This window comes from Eleutherodactylus coqui, chromosome 5 (assembly GCF_035609145.1).
Source record: "Eleutherodactylus coqui strain aEleCoq1 chromosome 5, aEleCoq1.hap1, whole genome shotgun sequence".
NCBI classification, from domain to species: domain Eukaryota; kingdom Metazoa; phylum Chordata; class Amphibia; order Anura; family Eleutherodactylidae; genus Eleutherodactylus; species Eleutherodactylus coqui.
In genome coordinates this window covers 147,820,823-147,843,569 of record NC_089841.1, presented here as the reverse complement: position 1 = coordinate 147,843,569, position 22,747 = coordinate 147,820,823, and the positions used below count along the sequence as shown (strand labels likewise).

General features: G+C 43.9%; 1 protein-coding gene across 1 annotated transcript in view; it reads right to left on the bottom strand.

Moving 5' to 3' along the window:
- Positions 1 to 22,747, bottom strand: part of TMEM132C (transmembrane protein 132C) — a 530,618-nt gene that overhangs the window by 244,767 nt on the left and 263,104 nt on the right. The window lies entirely within an intron of this gene.

The window sequence follows — 22,747 nt, the reverse complement described above, 5'->3', positions numbered from 1 at the left end:
AATCGCCCTTACCGAGTACGTTCGCTCATCTCTAGATGCCACATTTGTAAATCCAGTTTGATAATATGTCAAATATAAAATGTAATCTTGTCATTGACTATTTATAAGCACATTGTCCAATTCAAAGATGTGGGTACAATAATTTCCAGGTGATAGAATTGCTTCGTGAGAAAGGATATAGCTTAACCTGAGAATTACCTTATATTCAGTACAGAGTGCATAATTTACTAGGAAGCTGTTTTTATTACATGTAAAATAGATTGAAAAAACTCAAACTGACACTAGATAAAATGTATAAAGTATATCTAAGAGGGATATAACACTTCTGACATTGCCAAATTACTAAGACATGACAACTGACTAAAAGTCAGGTTGTAGAGAAATTGTGCAAATTAACTGCAATAGATTTGCAAAGAATTAGACATGAAGCGACAAGAAAACCCTTCATGGAATTACAAGATGTCAAGAGCTCAATGGCATTGTCAAGGGCCAGGTGGTTGAAACAAGTGTCTCATTTAATAAGAATCACAAAATAAAGTGTCAGGAATTGGCCAGGAGAAACTTAAAAACTGAATCTTCAAAGATTTCATGGAAAGATAAGTTGAAAGGAACTCTCGTTGAACAAGATGGGTGGGCCTGAGACAGTTCGATAGTGATGAGATGTCCTTAAAATAGACAGGCCCGTATAGGTCCAGTGGCTAGGGTGGTTACTTCTAGGGGGCAACATTAGAAGACAGAACAAAAAAGATGTTTTTCTTTTTTCTTATTAAACCCCTTCTATTGTTCTCCGCTATACCAGAAACTGTTATACCGCGAGGTGTACACGGTGAGCAGGACGAGCAACTAGCTGAACTACATAATGGGAAGGAAGGAAACAACCTATGCTCCTTGCTCTTCTCTACAGTGCCTGTGCTGATTGGTGGAGAGGCAGTGATCTCTGAAGACATCGCAGAGCAATGAGGAGACACAATCTGCCACTGACAACAGCGCAGAGGAATCAACAACTCAGAGCCAACCAGAGTGTAAGTTTTATCTGCACTTACACTACTATTCATCTGCATCATCACAGAGTTGTATTATTGGGGAGGTGGGAGGGCATGGATGGCAGGCATGGTCCTAGGGAGGGCAGGAAGAGTCATGGTGGACATAAACTAAATATTCCTGGGGTAAGAGTACAGTCATTCACACAAGGCATGCTGCTATAAAATAAATTAGTGGGAGCACATCAGAGCTTTACATTATGTGTTAGGAGTCTTAGACCTAATATATATGTAATGTAAAGCTTTTTTGTGGTCCTAAATAGTGAAAATATCACTGTAATCTATTATAAGTAATAATCTATTATAATATATATATATATATATATATATATATATATATTATAATTGTAATCTATTATATGTAAGCCTAAGTGAATTATAGCTTATAGGGATCAAAGTAGCTCACAGAGTCTCTTTAACTACTTGGATGCCATAGCCAATAGTGACCACTGCATCTAAGCGGTTAGATAAAGCCACCACAGAGGTTGGAGCAGTGGATAACACATTTAAGGTAGCCATGCACATTAGTCAAAAATAGGCTGATGGTTGAATAGTTGTTGGGTGAATGAAGGCCCGATGAACAGTGAATTTTCAGGCACATCCATACACATTTTGGTCCACATTAGCTGTTTATAGTTGTTTAAAGTGGATGTGTAATTTCAATGACACCAGGCACAGGACAAACAATCTTTCTGGCTATATTCTTTCAGGGAAAGATAAATTGCGAATCTAATATCTATCATAAAAACAAAAGATCTTTCATCCAGCTATCTAATGGAAATTTCATACACGGCCAACATCTGCCTAACCAGCCATCAATCAGCTAAAATAATGATCATTTATTGTTAAATTTCACCCAATGCACAACAATCATTTTGGTTGGAATCATCCATATTTATCAAAATTAGTCTAATAGGTATGTACTTTACAGGGACCTTAAAAATCAACTACTGTAGTCCATTTCTGGAAGGCTCTGCCTGCAAACAGTCCTTCAAGAACTTATTCAAAATCAAGAAGACTGACACCTCTCTAAGACAACACTCCGTCACATGTGTTTAAGTACTCATGCTTGGGTAGTCAGAAAAGGTTTGAAAAGTGATGAATTAATAAAATGGCCCTTTCAAAAAGTTTACTAAAATACATTTTGAAAAGGGCATTACTGCAATGTTTTCCTGGTGTAGACAGTTTTCTGAGTGCAAAAGTGATGATAGGTTCTCTTTAATTATTTCCACAAGCGCTGCAGCTCATCAATACGGTACATGATGTTGCAGCTCAGACCCATTTACTACAATGAGTTAATATGCTATCTCTCATGAGGCTCAATGCAGATTCATCGGATACATGTTACAGTCACCGTCAGGATTTTGATTGTGCTTGCAGAACTTCTAATTAACGGTTGGTCTCTTCACTACTGACATTGTAGAGTCACCTCAGGGAACAATGCTTAAGGTCCAAAGAAACGGTGAACAAGGTTCCATTTAATAATTGGGCTAAAGTTTAGTCATGTTATATTACAATTGATACTTTGTTTCTTAATCCTTTGCAAACATGATTCCAAATAGAGTTATATAGGAGTCCCAACTAAAAGCACATAAAGTCATTTCCTTGTCGTGAACCAAAAGTAAAAGCCAAGATTACATGCAACGTTACACTGCACTAGAATAAAACTGTAATAAGCCATTTTAATGAGCAAGATCAGAGCTGAAAAATGATAGAAAAATGGATACATGGCCGCAGCAAGCACTTGATTACTACATTCCCTGGATACATCCAAAGTACGAGTGGTAGCTTGTTACTGTTAAAGACGATGCACTGGATGTAACATCATATGAAGCTGATAAAGAAACAAGCTAAACAGGCTGTTAATTAAGTCTACATCCTCATACTAGCATCCACTGCGTAAGCACAATTTGTGATCTGCTGCCCTTCAAGTAAACACGGCTGAACGTCAAAGATTCCTAGGTTGCTTAAATGTTGACATTAGAGGGATGGTGACAGATGGGTTCCCGTATCTGGGTTTGGCAGTTTCTCCCCATAGCCTCTGTACTTGAAGATGCCCAAAGGCTTGTGTCTCTAGACCATCTGTCTAGCAGGGCACTGAAAAGGCCTTTTCCGAACTCACAGAAAAAGCATCTTCTCTTTCCAACCGAACAAAATATTCTCATACCAAGCATGGCCTTTACGTGTGGCATCATACTGTACTGTAGCCATTAGAGAAACACACAGAAGTTGTTGGCATACAATATATTTGCTCTCTCATCCATATAACACATTGCATTGTGGACAGCTGCCCCTGGAACAAGCAGTCAATGCTCAATTAATGAACTCTAGCTTTGTATATCTGTCACCATGTCCTAAAAAAGACCATAATCTATGTCTATTATGCACCCTGTCTGCAAATAGCGAAACATTTTGCAGACACTTAGAGGATTAAAGGATTCGAAACTCAAAATGCAAGTTGGTCTACTATAAAACTAATATGGTAAACCATAAAAAACGGAAGTTCCCACAACATAACAGAATTCCTATTAATTAAGTGCAAATGATTTTATCTGCAATCTTTAATAAAAAATGTGGTTTACTGCTGTGCACTTTAATAAGCTTTGTAAAATACTGACTGTTGTGTCGGGATACGGTTGAGTTTTATCAAGACAACATATGGAACTCTTTATACAGTCTGAAGGAAGAATGAATACGATTATTTGCAGTCACAGAATAAAAATGTTCCAAATAGTCAAATGTGAAAAACAATCTTAAGAAATGAACATCATTCTAAGTAATCTTCCTAAGGCTGGAATTAAGTCAAAAAGCGAATGGAAGAGAGGTATGGCGGTAATAAAGGAAAGCTTATACCCTACATATCTTGTCTACCAAGCAGCACACTACAACCACCATGTGTGAAGCTGGGCTAATTGCCCAGTACTTCCAACAGAATAGCTAATAAATGACATTGTCACCTTTATTTTCTTCTACCCAGTGACTACAAAATTAAACTGAATCTATCACCACCTTTATGATATCCTCTCAGAGGTCAGCATAAGGTAGTGACAGGCATGCTGATTACAGTTATATGTCTGCTTTATGTATCTGTGAAGTAGTTTGTCATAAACTTACATTCTATTACTAGCAGCATAAGCATAGAGGACTACAAGAAGTAGTCCTGGATATTCAGGAGCTACAGGATAATCTTGCCAACGTCACCATCCGGCTACTGTTTGACAGCTTTCTGCCTATTACAATAAATTGTAAGACCACTGTTGATCAGTGACTGGAGGGTTGGGTGGGTGGAGTTAGCCTGCAGCTCATGAATATTGATGAGTGCTTCCTGTAGTCCTCTATGTGTGAACTGTTACTGATAAAATATAGGCTTCTGCCATCAACATACCTGTCTCTATGTCATGCTGCAATCAGAAAACAAAGGATAAAAGAGTCACGGATTGCCTTTTAAATCCAATTCACTGCTTTCAAAGCTTTACCTTTGAAAACTAACATTCTGGTGTTGGCACATCCAAAAATATAGTAGGGAACGATTATATAAATTGTGCTCTCATTTTGATGATAGAAATTGTTTAATGTTAAGCAGATGTGCTTCAAATTTCCACAAATATATTGGAATTATATGAGAATTTGGGGCAAGAAAGATATTTTGAATTGTAACTTCCAAAAGCAGAAGCGTTGCAAAGTATATGACATGGCAAATTCATGTGCATCACCATGTATGTCTGGAGAGACCTGTCAATAGTTGGCTAGTTTGGTGTAGAAAATGTCGTACATGGTTTAGGTTGGCAGCTGGGCGTCAACTTTAGATTTGGCAAATATATGCCATTTTTGTCCTAAAAGCTGCAGCAATTGTTACAAATAAGCCCTTTACATGATTGTATTTCCATACATGTTGTCCACTCATTTTGTCCATGGATGCAGTGTGGTCTGCAATATCCATGACCTGCAGCTCCCCTCCTCCCAGCCGCTGATTGACAGCCTTGTCCCCGTAGGCAGTACAGGAAGAAAGCTGTCAATCATCTACAAGAGGGTGGGACAATTGCAGCTCAGGAATACTGAGAATTATACCCTCAGCTCTCACGGCAGCAGATTCCCTTTAATAGGTATAGCTTCGCAAACTAATAAAACAAACTAAACAAAATTCAAGTTTTCAATTAAATGCACCGCATATCATGTAAGATTGCTAAGTAAATGTTGACTGTATAACAATGGCAGCACATTACACCGTAGCTTTAGTTAGCGGGCACATAATGTGCTTACCGGAGACCATCTGTGTCTATGGACAAGGAAAGCATGCAGATTGCTTTAAAACCCTTGGGCATGCTTCAAGACAAAAAATAACAAGACACTGTAAAGTTTAATTTCTTTTCTCATGTTATTTCCCTAAGGGGAACTCTTCTGCTGCATGGTGCCCTTTTTTAGCAATCTGCCTTCTAACACAACCATGCTTCGCTCAACATTCCACCTTCTAAATCATGAAGGACAGCTGCTAGTTCTAAAAAGTGTTTATATTTCCAGGACTTGGAACTGGGCTATTCAGTAACAGGTCTCCAAACCTGTAATCTATCCATCTGTCACTACCAATAGGCAGATCTAGATTTCCATTGCATTTCATAGCCAGCCTTAAATGTGGTGTATTTCTATTTCCTTGAGCTAAAATCAATATGAGCATAGTATAGGAAACAACATATGAAACTGTAATGTATTTCTAAGCAAAAGTAGCATCTTCTTCTCCTACCAGAAGTCTGTAGTTCCCCTTTCCTATGTGTAAGTGCTCTAACATAGTAACATGGTATGTAAGGTTGAAAAAAAGACATATGTCCATTGAGTTCAGTCTATTATCTTGCAATGGTGATCCAGAGTAAGGAAAAAGAAACAATGAAGTAGAAGGCAATTTTCCTCATTTCAAGGAAAGAATTACTACAAAAAAACTAGAATAATGTGGTTGCTTAAATATGCACACCCTAAAACTAATACTTTGCTGATGTACCCCTTGACTTTATGTCAGCATTCACTAGGTGTCTATCAACATGGAGCATCTTGACTGGTAATCTTGCTCACTCATCCTTGCAAAAGCGTTCCAAATCTGTCAGATGGGATTCACTTCTGGAGGCTGGGTGGGCCATTTCAAAACTTTAGTCTTCTTCTAGTGAAGCCATTCTTTTGCTTATTTTGAGATATGCTTTGGGTTGTTATTTGAAAACGTTAAATTCATCTTTTTAGTAGAGACCTGAAGGTTTTGTGCCAAAATAGACTGATATTTGGAGCTGTTCATAATTCCCTCCACCTTGACTAAAGCCCCAGTTCCAGCAAAAGAAAAACAGCCCCAAAGCATAAACGCATAATTCTGCCTACACAATCTTCACGGTGGGTATGCTGTTCTTCTGGCAGCATTGGCTTTTCACCAAACATACCTTTTGTAATTATGGCCAAAAGGTTCAGCCTTAGTCTTATCAGACCATAACACATTCTCCCACATATGTTTGGCAACTTGATGTAGGTTTTGGTGAAACATAGCCTAACTTAGATGTTTTCCTTATTAAAAAAGGCCTCTGTCTTGCTACCCTCCCCAACAACCCAGACATATGAAGAATACGGGAAATGGTTGTCACATGCACTATCCAACCAGTACTTGCCAGGAATTCCCAGAGCTCCTTTAATGTTGCTGTAGGCCTCTTCGCACCTCCTGGACCAATTTTCATCTGGTCTTTTCATCAATTGTTGAGGGACATCCAATTTTTGGTAATGTCACTGTTATGCCAAATTTAATCCCCTTCTTGTCTTCACTGTGCTTCATGATATATGTAATGCCTTGGAAATGTTTTGGTTCCCTTCTCCTGACTGATACCTTTGAAAAATCAGATCCCTTTGATGTGTTGTAAGCTCTTTACGGACCACAGCTATATCTAAAAACGCAACTAAGAAAATGTCAGGAAACTCCTACTAGAAGAGCTGAACTTTATAGGGGGGAAATCAGATTCCCTGTAAATAATAGCAGCTGGATACTGACTACTATTTAACATGAGTTTAAATGTGATTGGCTTATTCTGAACTCAACCATATCCTCAAATATAAGAGGGGGTTCACAGTTATGCGACCACATTATTTTTTTAATTTTTGTTTTTTTTTATTTTTCCACCCTAAATGATTTCAGTTTGCTTTTCAATAAAACTGGACAGATAACAGGTCAGACTGAAGATGGAAATAAATCTGAAATGATTCATCTTTGTCAGATTTTTAAACATGATAAAAGCCTAGCATTTTAACAGGGGTGTGTAGACTTTTTTTTACCTATTGTATTTACCTCCTAACTGCATGGGGTATGTAGGACGTAAACAGTCGTATGTGTGTCACAAAGGGATTAGGATGATAAATATACCACAAAGATGTCATATATAGGAAGCATTATATTTTTTACTTTGGTTTATGTGTCTACTAGCAACTTTTTATAGCCAATGTAAAGAAACTACCATGACAGACCTCCGCAAACTAGAGAGTGTTTAATGATCAGAATGAAATTGCTTACATGCAGCACCCTAACAATTCATAGTCTATTTAGTATGATAAAGATGAACATGGACTGAATCTACAATTCTACTATTATTTCAAGCAGACATTGGAAATAAGCTGCCAAACAGACTGTGTAACTCAGCTCAGATCTTGTTTCTTTTTTTAATAAGCACTTACATGAAAGTGCTCTACAAACTGAGATAACATAACAAAGAGGCTGAATTAGTACTTTGGGGCAGACAGACTGGTTCTGTTAAAATTGAGAATGTCTTAGCTCATAACATATGAAAGCAATTACGCAGGAAAATATAAAACTTGATATTGGTGCTTTTTGGCCTATGCCTGTAAGTATACAAAGTTTATCAAGATGTGTCAGGAATTTTTCATAAACAGTTAATAAAAGCAGGATTTGAGTCATTATTAGAGATGAGCGAACGCGTTCGTCCGAGCTTGATATTCGTGCGAATATTAGGGTGTTCGGGATGTTCGTTATTCGTAACGAACACCATGCGGTGTTCTGGTTACTTTCACTTCCTTCCCTGAGACGTTAGCGCGCTTTTCTGGCCAATTGAAAGACAGGGAAGGCATTACAACTTCCCCCTGCAACGTTTAAGCCCTATACCACCCCCCTGCTGTGAGTGGCTGGCGAGATCAGGTGTTCGCCTAATATAAAAGTCGGCCCCTCCCGCGGCTCGCCTCAGATGCGGTGTGAGTTAGATGAGGGACAGTGCTGTTTATACCGGAGCTGCTGTAGGGAAAGAATTGGTAGTTAGTGTAGGCTTCAAGACCCCCCAAAGGTCCTTATTAGGGCCACTGATAGCTGTGTGTTGGCTGCTGTTAGCAGTGGCATTTTTTTTTTTCTCAAAATCGCCTCTGCAGACCGTTGCACCTGGCATTAGGGACAGAAGTGCTGCATAGGCAGGGAGAGTGTTAGGAGTGAGTGTAGCCTTCAAGAACCTCAACGGTCCTTTCTAGGGCCATATTTATCCGTGTGCAGTACTGTCCAGGCTGCTGTTAGCTGTGCTGCATTTTTTTTGGGCTTCTCAAAATCGCCTCTGCAGAGCATTCCACCCTCCATTGATACTGCAGGGAAAGAATTGTATAGGCAGGGCCACAACACAGTTATTATTCATAGAATATACGCAGTGCTGCCTTTTGGTGGAAAAACAAGTGAAAACAAATCTATTTGTCCAGCCTCTGTCCGTCCTTACGGGCGGTGGAGACGTGTGAGCTGCGTGAAGAACAGTGCTAAATCATACGCACCCAGCTACGCTTTACTGCTGGCTTCGCCATTTGCTTTCCTTAATTGGGAAAAAAAATACCTGCTCTGCCAGAGTTATAATAACTCTGCTACCCTCACGTTCTGTGACACATAAGCAGGGACACAGCACAGTTATTAAACTTCTCATGTTCATAGAATATACGCAGTGCTGCCTTTTGGTGGAAAAACAAGTGAAAACAAATCTATTTGTCCAGCCTCTGTCCGTCCTTACGGGCGGTGGAGACGTGTGAGCTGCGTGAAGAACAGTGCTAAATCATACGCACCCAGCTACGCTTTACTGCTGGCTTCGCCATTTGCTTTCCTTAATTGGGAAAAAAAATACCTGCTCTGCCAGAGTTATAATAACTCTGCTACCCTCACGTTCTGTGACACATAAGCAGGGACACAGCACAGTTATTAAACTTCTCATGTTCATAGAATATACGCAGTGCTGCCTTTTGGTGGAAAAACAAGTGAAAACAAATCTATTTGTCCAGCCTCTGTCCGTCCTTACGGGCGGTGGAGACGTGTGAGCTGCGTGAAGAACAGTGCTAAATCATACGCACCCAGCTACGCTTTACTGCTGGCTTCGCCATTTGCTTTCCTTAATTGGGAAAAAAAATACCTGCTCTGCCAGAGTTATAATAACTCTGCTACCCTCACGTTCTGTGACACATAAGCAGGGACACAGCACAGTTATTAAACTTAGATAATTCATTCACTAGAGGCAGTGGGGCCTTTCGTTTTCCAAAAAGGGCAAAAATTATATTTGGCCTGCAGTCTTGCGCCAATTTATTTCCTGCCTGTGAAATCAAATCACTGGTAATACAGCATGCTGAGGGGTAGGGGTAGGCCTAGAGGACGTGGACGCGGCCGAGGACGCGGAGGGCCAAGTCAGGGTGTGGGCACAGGCCAAGCTCCTGCTCCAGGTGTGTCGCAGCCGACTGCTGCGCGATTAGGAGAGAGGCACGTTTCTGGCCTCCCCACATTCATCGCCCAATTAATGGGTCCACGCGGGAGACGGTTATTAGAAAATGAGCAGTGTGAGCAGGTCCTGTCCTGGATGGCAGAAAGTGCTTCGAGCAACCTATCGTCTACCCGCAGTTCTGCGCCGTCCACTGCTGCCAATCCGAATCCTCTGTCTGCTGCTCCTCCTTCCTCCCAGCCTCCTCACTCCACTACAATAACACCTGCTCAGGAGCGGGAGCACTCCCAGGAACTGTTCTCGGGCCCCTGCTTAGATTGGGCAGCAGCGGTTCCTCTCCCACCAGAGGAGTTTATCGTCACTGATGCCCAACCATTCGAAAGTTCCCGGGGTCCGGGGGAAGAGGCTGGGGACTTCCGCCAACTGTCTCAACAACTTTCTGTGGGTGAGGAGGACGATGACGATCAGACACAGTTGTCTTGCAGTGAGGTAGGGCAGTAAGTCCCAGGGAGCAGCGCACAGAGGATTCGGAGGAAGAGCAGCAGGACGATGAGGTGACTGACCCCACCTGGTGTGCAACGCTTACTCAGGAGGACAGGTCTTCAGAGGGGGAGTCAAGGGCATCAGCAGGGCAGGTTGCAAGAGGCAGTGCAGTGGCCAGGGGTAGAGGCAGGGCCAGACCGAATAATCCACCAAGTGTTTCCCAAAGCGCCCCCTCGCGCCATGCCACCCTGCGGAGGCCGAGGTGCTCTAAGGTCTGGCAGTTTTTCACAGAGACGCCTGACGACCGACGAACAGTGGTGTGCAACCTTTGTCGCGCAAAGCTCAGCCGGGGAGCCAACACCAACAGCCTCACCACCACCACCATGCGCAGACATATGATGGCCAAGCACCCCGCAAGGTGGGACAAAGGCCGTTCACCGCCTCCGGTTTGCACCCCTGCCTCTCCCCCTGTGCCCCAACCTGCCACTGAGATGCAACCCCCCTCTCAGGACACAGGCACTACCGCCTCATGGCCTGCACCCACACCCTCATCTCCGCTGTCCTCGGCCCCATCCAGCAGTGTAGTTCAGCGCACCGTTCAGCCGTCGCTTGCGCAACTGTTGGAGCGCAAGCGCAAGTACGCCGCCACGCACCCGCACGCTCAAACGTTAACCGTCCGCATAGCAAAATTCATCAGCCTTGAGATGCTGCCGTATAGGGTTGTGGAAACGGAGTCCTTCAAAAGTATCATGGAGGCGGCGGCCCCGCGCTACTCAGTTCCCAGTCGCCACTACTTTTCCCGATGTGCCGTCCCAGCCCTGCACGACCACGTCTCCCGCAACATTGTGCGCGCCCTCACCAACGCGGTTACTGCCACGGTCCACTTAACTACGGACACGTGGACAAGCACAGGCGGGCAGGGCCACTACATCTCCCTGACGGCACATTGGGTGAATTTAGTGGAGGCTGGGACAGAGTCAGAGCCTGGGACCGCTCACGTCCTACCCACCCCCAGAATTGCGGGCCCCAGCTCGGTGCTGGTATCTGCGGAGGTGTATGCTTCCTCCACTAAAGCACCCTCCTCCTCCTCCTCCTCCTCTGTCTCACAATCAAGATGTGTTAGCAGCAGCATGTCGCCAGCAGTCGGTGTCGCGCGGTGTGGCAGCACAGCGGTGGGCAAGCGTCAGCAGGCCGTGCTGAAACTACTCAGCTTAGGCGATAAGAGGCACACGGCCCACGAACTGCTGCAGGGTCTGACACAGCAGACCGACCGCTGGCTTGCGCCGCTGAGCCTCCAACCGGGCATGGTCGTGTGTGACAACGGCCGTAACCTGGTGGCGGCTCTGCAGCTCGGCAGCCTCACGCACGTGCCATGCCTGGCCCACGTCTTTAATTTGGTGGTTCAGCGCTTTCTGAAAAGCTACCCACGCTTGTCAGACCTGCTCGTAAAGGCGCGCCGGCTCTGTGCACATTTCCGCAAGTCCCACACGGACGCTGCCACCCTGCGCACCCTGCAACATCACTTTAAGCTGCCAGTGCACCGACTGCTGTGCGACGTGCCCACACGGTGGAACTCTACGCTCCACATGTTGGCCAGGCTCTATGAACAACGGAGAGCTATAGTCGAATACCAACTCCAACATGGGCGGCGCAGTGGGAGTCAGCCTCCTCAATTCCTTTCAGAAGAGTGGGCCTGGTTGGCAGACATCTGCCATGTCCTTGGTAATTTTGAGGAGTCTACCCAGGTGGTGAGCGGCGATGCTACAATCATTAGCGTCACCATTCCTCTGCTATGCATCTTGAGAAATTCCCTGCAAACCATAAAGGCAGCTGCTTTGCGCTCGGAAACGGGGGCGGGGGAAGACAGTATGCCGCTGGATAGTCAGGGCACCCTCCTGTCTATTTCTCAGCGCGTACAGGAGGAGGAGGAGGAGCATGAGGAGGATGAGGAGGAGGGGGAAGAGACAGCTTGGGCCGCTGCTGACGGTACACCGGCTGATTGCCTGTCATCCTTTCAGCGTGTATGGCCTGAGGAGGAGGAGGAGGAGGAGGATCCTGAAAGTGATCTTCCTAGTGAGGACAGCCATGTGTTGCGTACTGGTACCCTGGCACACATGGCTGACTTCATGTTAGGATGCCTTTCTCGTGACCCTCGCGTTGCACGCATTCTGGCCACGACGGATTACTGGGTGTACACACTGCTCGATCCACGGTATAAGGAGAACCTGGCCACTCTGATTCCCGAAGAGGAAAGGGGTTCGAGAGTGTTGCTATACCACAGGACCCTTGCGGACAAGCTGATGGTAAAATTCCCAGCCGACAGCGCTAGTGGCAGAAGGCGCAGTACCGAGGGCAAGGTAGCAGGGGATGTGCGTAGATCGAGCAGCATGTACATCCCAGGCAGTGCAACAGTCTTTAAGGGCCTGGCCAGCTTTATGGCTCCCCACCAAGACTGTGTCACCGCTCCCCAGTCACGGCTGAGTCGGCGGGAGCACTGTAAAAGGATGGTGAGGGAGTACGTAGCGGATCGCACGACCATCCTTGGTGACGCCTCTGCCCCCTACAACTACTGGGTGTCGAAGCTGGACACGTGGCCTGAACTAGCCCTGTATGCCCTTGAGGTGCTTGCTTGTCCTGCGGCTAGCGTCTTGTCGGAAAGGGTGTTTAGTGCGGCTGGGGGAATCATCACAGATAAGCGTAGCCGCTTGTCAACCGACAGTGCCGACAGGCTAACACTCATCAAGATGAACAAAGGCTGGATTTCCCCAGACTTCTGTTCTCCACCAGCGGACAGCAGCGATACGTAAGCAATACGTAGGCTGCACCCACGGATGGAAGCTACGTTCTCTCTCACCATCCAAAACGGGGACATTTCTGCTTCATCAATCTGTGTCTAATATTCCTCCTCCTCCTCCTCCTGCTCCTCCTCCTGAAACATCACGTAATCACGCTGAACGGGCAATTTTTCTTAGGGCCACAAGGCTCACTCAAATAATTTTTCAGAACAATTTTTATAAGTTTCAATGCGCTTAAAAGCATTGGAACTTTAACTTGAACCAATTTTTCGTTACACTGGGCTGCCTCCAGGCTTAGTTACCACTTAAGCCACATTAACCAAAGCGATTAATGGGTTTCACCTGCCCTCTTGGCTGGCCATGGCCAATTTTTGGGATGTACATTAGTACTGTTGATACAGCAATTTTTGTGGGCCCTCGCCTACAGTGTAATCAAATTAATTTTTAGCCCACCTGCATTACAGCTGACGTTACCTCAGCTGTGTTGGGCAATGCAATGGGATATTTTTATGTACCGCCGGTGGGTTCCAGGGAGCCACCCATGCTGTAGGTGCACACTGAGTTTTTAATACATCTGTACACTTCTAAAGAACCCGTCTGACTGGGCCATGCAGTGTGGGCCGAAGCCCACCTGTATTACGCACGACATTACTACCTCAGCTGTGTTGGGCAATGCAATGGGATATTTCTATGTACCGCCGGTGGCTTCCTGGCACCCACCTAGGCAGTGGGTCCACAGGGAGTTTAACCTACATGTGTCCACTTGTAAAGAACCCCAGTCTGACTGGGGCATGCAGTGTGGGCCGAAACCCACCTGCATTAACCCTTTCCAGTCCACTGTGTGACCTGTGAAGACATTAGGGTTTAAGGCTGTACAGCTCCGTTGTTGGTAGACGTCCGTCGGGGTTCTCTTACTGTATATTGCCAGCCTCTCTGCTGTCGGAGCCTATCCTACGTGTCAGCTCATGCAGTACTGGCTTTAGCCAGCATATAACGCCGTTGTATAACGGCAGAAAAAGAGTAAGCCCCCTAGGAAAACCATATACAAATTGGATTGGAAAGGGTTAAGCACAACATTACTACCTCAGCTGTGTTGGGCAATGCAATGGGATATTTCTGTGTACCGCCGGTGGGTTCCAGGGAGCCACCCATGCTGTGGGTCGACAGGGACTTCACAATAGGGAGTTGTACCTGCCTGTGTCTATGAATTAAAAAGCCCGGTCTGACTGGGGCATGCAGACACCTTGACAGAATGAATAGTGTGTGGCACATAGGTTCCCCATTGCTATGCCCACGTGTGCAGCTCCTGATGGCGGTGGCACAGGATTCTATTTCTCATTGCTTCTGTACAGCATTGTGGGCTATCGCTCCGCCACTTTTAAAGAGGGTCGCTGCCTAGCCGTGCCAACCTCTGCAGTGTGTGCCTGCGGTCCCTCGTCATGGCAGACGCAATTCTAAATAGACATGAGCGTGGTGTGGCATGAGGGCAGCTGAAGGCTGCCCAGGGACACTTTGGTGTGCGCTGTGGGGGGGGAGGGGGGGCGGTTGGGCAGCATGTAACCCAGGAGAAGTGTCAGTGGAGTGTCATGCAGGCAGTGATTGTGCTTTGTTGGAGGTAGTGTGGTGCTTAGCAAAGGTATGCCATGCTAATGAGGGCTTTTCAGAAGTAAAAGTTGTTGGGAGGGGGGGGGGCCCACTCTTGCCGGTATTGTGGCTTAATAGTGGGACCTGTGAACTTGAGATGCAGCCCAACATGTAGCCCCTCGCCTGCCCTATCCGTCACTGTGTCATTCCCATCACTTTCCTGAATTGCCCAGATTTTCACACATGAAAACCTTAGCGAGCATCGGCGAAATACAAAAATGTTCTGGTCGCCCATTGACTTCAATGGGGTTCGTTGTTCGAAACGAACCCTCGAGCATCACGGGAAGTTCGTTCCGAATAACGAACACCCGAACATTTTGGTGTTCGCTCATCTCTAGTCATTATCTCTTTGTGGTCATGAAACATAGCTAAAGTTTGAAAGCTGGGAAGAACATAAAGGTAGAGAGAAGCTTTAGACATATTTGGAAAATATATTACGGTGGCTTAATGTAGTGCCTTATTAACTGATTTTAGACTGCATGTAATGAAATGTAAACTGATTCTTTTAGGCTCCACCTAACTTGTAATGTTTATATATAAAGGAAGCAAGTAGGAGAAGCAAAGGAAGCAGCTGAATATGCAGGAGGAGGAGCTGATACATTAATCTGTCAGTGATCAACCAATAAATAAGCAAACACTTGGTTATTGGCTGATTCAATCATTTATGCCAACAAAAAAAATGGTTGTATGTTGGCAGTACCCCATCCCCACCCCGTTTGAATCTGTGTTGCTAAGGTAGGGGAGTTGTATGGGATGATTGATTATAATAACAATTGTTGGTCCCATACCGCCGATCCACTGCTGGAAGAACCAGCGCCGACCAACATGCCATTGTGACAATTGGCACTCATTCAGAATGGCAAAAGATCAAACCATGCAAGAAGGTTTATAATCCAGCCACAGGTTTTGGGCAGGTAAGGTTCTGTTCGTTCTGTAGGAAAAGAACATTACAGTTTTGGATGAACATAACTTGTTCTATTTTAAATGGCTGTAGCTCTGGTTTTATCACCGGTGTCATTTTAAAGCTAAGATTCTTGACTTTAAAATGACATAAAAAACATGTCGATAGCCCTTACAGAAACTGAGCTATAGCTGTCTGAAATGGGGTCAGGAATACTGAATTTGCAGCTGTCATTTCAGTCACTGTGTACAGAGGAGATAGGGAGGAGGATTAGGGATGAGCAGACAGCAGAGAAGATCTGTGAGTCTCCTGTATATCTCCCTGCTCCAGGGAAGATATTCCAGCGGACGTGAATTTTGTTTAAGTTATCACACCCACATATGGGAGTTTTCCAAGAAAAGGACTTCTCTATACATACCTATATATACATATAGTGCAGTCATTGCTTACAACAGCATCTAAACAATTTACCGAAAAAAATAAAAGAAAACTCTTCTCTTCTCACACAAGGCTTTAAATATTGAAAAAATAAAAAGCAAAAAAGCTACACAAAATTGGTGTCACCAGAGCCATAACAACCTACACCATAAAATATGACATTATATATCGTGCAAGGTAAATTCCATTTAAAAATGTCAATATAGCAGATTTTATCTTGCTTCCCCAAAACTGGACTGTGGGGATGAAGGAATCCCCTGCCACAGCTGTCACAACTGTGGCAGAAGACAACTATGCTATCCCAGTGCTTTCAATGGGGCTGGCACTGCCTCTGATTGGTCACAGCGCTCAGCCAATCAGAGCCAGCGCTTTCTGGAGGCAGGGATTTTTCAATCCCTGGGCACTAGGATACAGAGAAGACTGCCGGAGACAAGGAGAAGAGCCAGACAGCCCTTATAGGTGAGTTAATAATTATTTTCAACAGCTAGGGATGTTTTTCAGGGTAGGGCTTATATTTAAAGCGCTCCCCCCAAAAATCATTGCTGTAAACTTTGTATTAAAGAGACACTCATGATAAAATTGAAATGAACGGTACATTACACAGATTCTTTTTTCAAATCCCTGTGTCATGCTCCGCCTTCTCAGTGAATCAATTTTGCTCAGAGTTCCTTTAAAGAGTAAAAGTTAAATGTGCTGTTAGGTAAGTAAATAGTATCACACTATAATACGGAAAAACAAATGTTATGAATAAACTAATTGATGTATGGGTTATCTTTACAGAACACTCAGAACATAACTTTCCGAGAAATACAAGCCATTGTGCTAATGTTTTTCTGTCAAACATGTTTAAGACTTATAATTCTGAAAGAAGTTTCCTTTTCTCTGTCATGACATCAAATGAATACGCCCCAGTGGGAACCAAGTTTAAAAGAGAAACAAAAACAAATTTAATTAGTATTAACTAATTAGCTGAAACTGTTTTCTTTTCTAAACTGAGCAGTATGTTTGTGATCAAGGCAAATTTACTATGGGCTTAGGGCACTGTGTTTAGACTATCCTGGCTGGCCTAATCCTTCTCTAATTCAATAAATAAAACAACATGAAACACAATCTCGACTTTACTTAATAAAAATAACAGAACCATTTACATAGGCTAATGCAGTTGATGGTAATTAGGACATTAGCTCTCATTTGCATAATCAGTGCTTACCATTTTTCATGGGTTAATTAGACATTATGTAAATGAAGCTGTGATTGTACTGTTCTATATCTGTTATGGAAAAAGTAGCGAACATTACATTTTATCTCCTGGAGCTATGCTCTCAGTATGAAAATCAGCTCTCGAGAGCCCTAATGCCACTGCTGTTCACATACTCCGGAAATATAACAAGTGCTCCAATAATCGTGACTTTTAGGGAGAAGTACTAGAGTTAAGGGGCATGAAACAATGTAACTGTATATATAAAAAAAATAGTTTTATTTATATGCACAGAAGATTCTTTAGAAAACAGTAATAGGGTCTCTTAAATAGTCACAGCTTATCCCAGTAATAAGAAAACCCAATATTTCTATCCATTTGTACATGTTTTACACTTAAGATATCACACTGTTTCCCTAAAGTTTTCTAAGTTGTGAATTATATTAGCCTTCACTCTATTATAGGAATCCTATTACCTTCTTTAAAACAGAATTACAGTAGTAATAAAACCTGATATCCTTATATAGGGCATGCAAAAATACAGTGTGGTCTTTGTTCACCCCTGTAAGTTAAATACCTAGAGAGACCCGTAAGCGTACTAATAAGGGCTAAATATTGAAAATAGATCATGTCGACTGGAAAGTGCAGCATTTGTATTACTAAGACAAAAAGTAAAATATGTGAGGTCTTATGTAAATAGGATCATATGGTTATTATGAAGTAAACACCAGTACTTTTTTCAATAGACTAATCAGGTACAAGCAGGTCTAGATTTGTTTGTGTTTTGGGTTGAGTTCACACTGGGCTTGTGCCCAGCCTCTCCATTGCAGAGCTCCATCTGGATTACTGAAAATGGGATTTGTAACCAACCATAAGCTTTCTCTTTTTGATAGAAGACATGTGTATAAGAAATAGCTTACTGCCATGAAACATTTCTCTATAAACTCCATATTAGAAGATACTGATTTTCTTTATGGAAACCAGCTAAGAGTCGGTACGGCATCTCACAAAGCCAACCAGAAGCCTACTTTCTGCTGACGTGAAGCAAAAACTCTAAGGTCTTGCTCACAAAGGCATTACTGAAAGAGCTGGGATTTAAATCACGGCGCTTTGCCACGTTTTACTTTCATTTTCGGCCTCATTGATGAGGAGTGCTAAACGCCCTAAAATAGAACAGACTCCATACAAAAATCGAGGCGCTGCTAACTGACAATACATGTGGAAGGTAGAATCATGCACCAGCAAAATAAAGCAGGGCTCTATTAGAACCAATCATTTCCAATGAAAGTGGTCACATGTCTGTTTTTTACAAGTACAAGAAAATCGCACCTGCAAAAGATGGGACAGCATTCTTCGCTTCACATGAAAATGAAGCGATGCAACTTTGACAGTAGGAAATCCTACTGTCAAAGCCTTTGAAAAAGCCCTAGCTGCAGGAAAAAAAATAAACATACATTACCTAGAAGCACTGTCAGCTGTGGCACGTCTTCTCCTCAGGTCCGTGGCCCTCTTCTTCTTCATTTTCTTCTGACCGGGAATTGAAAAATCCCCGCCTCCTGGAAGTGCTGCCTCTGATTATGGCTGTGATTGGCCAAAGCGCTCAGCCAATCAGAGGCAGCGCTTCCAGGAGACGAGGATTTTTTAATTCCCGGCCAGAAGAAATGAAGAAGCACAGGGGAGAAGACGCCCCTGACCCGGGGAGTGCTTGTAGGTGATGTATTTTTTATTTTTTTTCCTGCAGCTAGGGGTTATTTTGGTGGTAGGGCTTATATTTCAAGCCCCCCACTCCTGAAAATCCCTGCAGGGGTAGCCTTCATCCCATTGCTTTCAATGGGGCAGCAGCAGCGCCAGCCCCATTGAAAGCAATGGAATGGCATTGCACTCCTCTGCCACAGCACTGTCACAGTGTTCAGTGATGAGGGCACTCCCTGTGGGGATGAAGGAATCACCTGACATAGCTGTCATAGATCACGCTCCTCTGCCACTGCTGTGACAGCTGTGGCAGGGGATTCCTTCATCCCCTAGGAATCCCCTCATCACTGAACACTGTGACAGTGCTGTTTCACATCCAAGGAGTCCCCTGCTGCAACTGCCGCAGCCGCAGCAGGGGATCGCGATCCTCTCCCATTGCTTTCAATGGGGCCGCACTATTTACGTGTGAATTTTACTATTGTGTGACTGCACAACATGTGCAAATTAAAAACACATCTGAAGCTTTGGTCATGCGTTTTTTATACGTGTTCTGCGGGTTTTTTTAGGCACCTCTTGATGTGTAAAAAAAATGTTTGTCTGGCTGAGTCCTCATAGGGTAAAACAAATGTTGTGAATAAACTAATTGATCTATTTATCTTTACAGAACATTCTGCACATGAGCAATACAGCACAGTGCTTCTGCTCCTGTCCTCCCATCATGCACTGCTCACAGGATGTTGCAGGTTACAGACAAGTAAGAAGTAGCAAATGCAAACAAGATGTCATGTAAGGTGGAGATATTTTTCAGGTGAAGGGTGACGTAACATAGATAGAAAATGAAGAAAGTAAATAGACCCGATACAAGGAACCTATTAAAAAATGACTTCTTGTGATGATGTACAGGGTGGTCCAAAGGTAATGAGACACCTGAATAAATGAGAATGATAGTTGGGAATTCTATCCGGTGTGTGGAATGTTGCTAAAGGGACAGGGCAAACCTATAAAGGAAGGTGTACAACAGGGTGGCCATTTTGAAAGCCGTCATCTTGGAACAAAGTCAATATTTTAAAATGGGAAGGGTTGCATGATAAATATTAGAGATGAGCGAGCACCAAAATGCTCGGGTGCTCGTTACTCGAGTCGAACTTTCGGTGATGCTCGAGAGTTCTTTTCGAGTAACGAACCCCATTGAAGTCAATGGGCGACTCGAGCATTTTTGTATATCGCCGATGCTCGCTAAAGTTTTCATTTGTGAAAACCTGGGAAATTCAAGAAAGTGATGGGAACGACACAGAAACGGATAGGGCAGGCGAGGGGCTACATGTTGGGCTGCATCTCAAGTTCCCAGGTCCCACTATTAAGCCACAATAGTGGCAAGAGTGAGACCCCCCCCCCCGCACTGTCAGCATAAAGATCGTTCTCCTCTGCCACAGCTGTAACAGCTGTGGCAGAGAAGAACGATGTTAGCCCATTGAATTCAATGGAGCCGGCAATACAGCCGGCTCCATTGAAAGCAATGGGCTGCCGGCGATCGCGGGATGAATTGTCGGGAGGGGGTTAAATATATAAGCCCTTCCCTGCAATTCATCCAGAAATGTGTAAAAATAAAAAATATAAATATACTCACCTGGTCCCGGCAGACGGAGTTCAGCGCGGCCAGCGGCAGTCCTCCTGAACTGCTCTGAACAGCTGTGAGTAGTATTCAGCAGCCGGGGATTTAAAATCCCCGCCTGCTGAATGAGCTGCCTCTAATTGGTCCCAGCCTGACCAATCAAAGTCAGATCTCACTCACACACCCATTCATGAATTTATGAATGGGTGAGTGACTGCTGCCTCTCATTGGCTCAGCGGGACCAATCAGATGAGAGGCAGCAGTCACTCACCCATTCATGAATTCATGAATGGGTGTGTGAGTGAGATCTGCCTCTGGTTGGTCAGGCTGTGACCAATTAGAGGCAGCTCATTCAGCAGGCGGGGATTTTAAATCCCCAGCTGCTGAATACTACTCACAGCTGTTCAGAGCAATTCAGGAGGACTGCCACTGGCCGCGCTGAACTCCGTCTGCCGGGACCAGGTGAGTATATATATATTTTTTATTTTTACACATTTCTAGATGAATTGCAGGGAAGGGCTTATATATTTAAGCCCTTCCCGACAATTCATCCCGCGCTCGCCGTCAGCCCATTGCTTTCAATGGAGACGGCTGTATGCCGGCTCCATTGAATTCAATGGGCTAACATTGTTCTGCCGGGACAAGGAGAGTATATATATATATTTTTTTTACACATTTCTGGATGAATTGCAGGGAAGGGCTTATATATTTAAGCCCTTCCCGACAATTCATCCCACGCTCGCCGGCAGCCCATTGCTTTCAATGGAGCCGGCTGTATTGCCGGCTCCATTGAATTCAATGGTCAGTGCTCGTTTATTCGAGACGAGTACCGCGTGGTGGTCGTCTCGAGTAACGAGCATCTCGAGCACCCTAATACTCGAACGAGCATCAAGCTCGGACGAGTATGCTCGCTCATCTCTAATAAATATGTATCTAATAGAGAATTTAATGGGGAATCCTAATCTGTGACATTTAGAGCTTGTTTTCAGGCTGTTAGCAGCACACAGAACGCTCTTCTAATAGGAATCAATAGGTTCCTATAGAAGCGTTTACATGAGAGAATGTTAGGCGAGCTGAATCAGCGCACCTAACAAAAAATAGGATATGCAAGTGCAAAATCGCATATCGGCTCTGAGGTGCATGGAAAGATAGGAAATGTCCGATCTTTGCTGCATGCTTTCTATGGGTTCCTATGGGAGCCTTGAAAGCACACAGCACGCACCTAGGATCGTGTGAATGGGCTACTTCAGGTGGCTTGAAGTAGCCCAATTATGCGATCTGTACAGCACTATAGCCACAATCTTTTATCACGGCTATAGTGCGTGAAAACAGCGCTCATCTCAACGAGCCCTAAATGTGAGGTACCTTTATTCCTGCCAAAGTTATTATCAATTTTGTCTTTGTAACATAAACAGATATGTCTACAAAATTAACATGCGAGAGGAGGACAGAGAATGTGTTGATCTCCGGCGATCTCCTGAATCATTGCAGTAGATTGCAGTAGAATCATGGCATGTTGACAAATTGCTTGCCAAATGTCATCAAACAGGTTCTGTGTTGGACCTGCCAAGAAGTGGATGTAACAAAACTGCCACAAATAAAGCAACAACAATGGCTGTCCTGGCATCCTTCTGCAACAGCCCACATCGTAGCACCCGACGTCTGTCACAGGACAGCAGGGTGAATCGAACCACCATCAGGCCAATACTGGCTACGCACAAATGGCATCCATACAACATCCAGTTTCTACATCATCTCAATGAGGACAATCCCAATCACCATGTTGAATTTGTAGGATTTGTGTCACAGCAATTACTGTTCAGTGATGTAGCAAACTTCCAAGTGAATTGGGAGGTGAACAAACAAAACCTTTCCTACTGGTTTGACACAAGAGTTATAACTTAACTCTTTGTCTATGCAGGATATTTGTACTTTTTTATCAGATACACAACTCTAGCCAACATAAAGATATATTAAGAAATGAATAAGTACAAAATTTTGGATCTAGATTCAAAGTATAAACAAATTGGTAGAAATTTTCTGTAAAGTGACCCTCTGCATTCGAGAAAAAATTCTACTCCTGGACCGGAAGGGGCAGGTGATATATTACCTGCACTTGTTCTCTATCGTCAGTCTCATCTGCCAGTTTCAGATCCCATTTTCGACTATCCAAGATAGCCAACTGAATCTTCAGACTACTTAATCCCCATAGTGAATTGGCTGTGCTATACTATCAATACAATATACC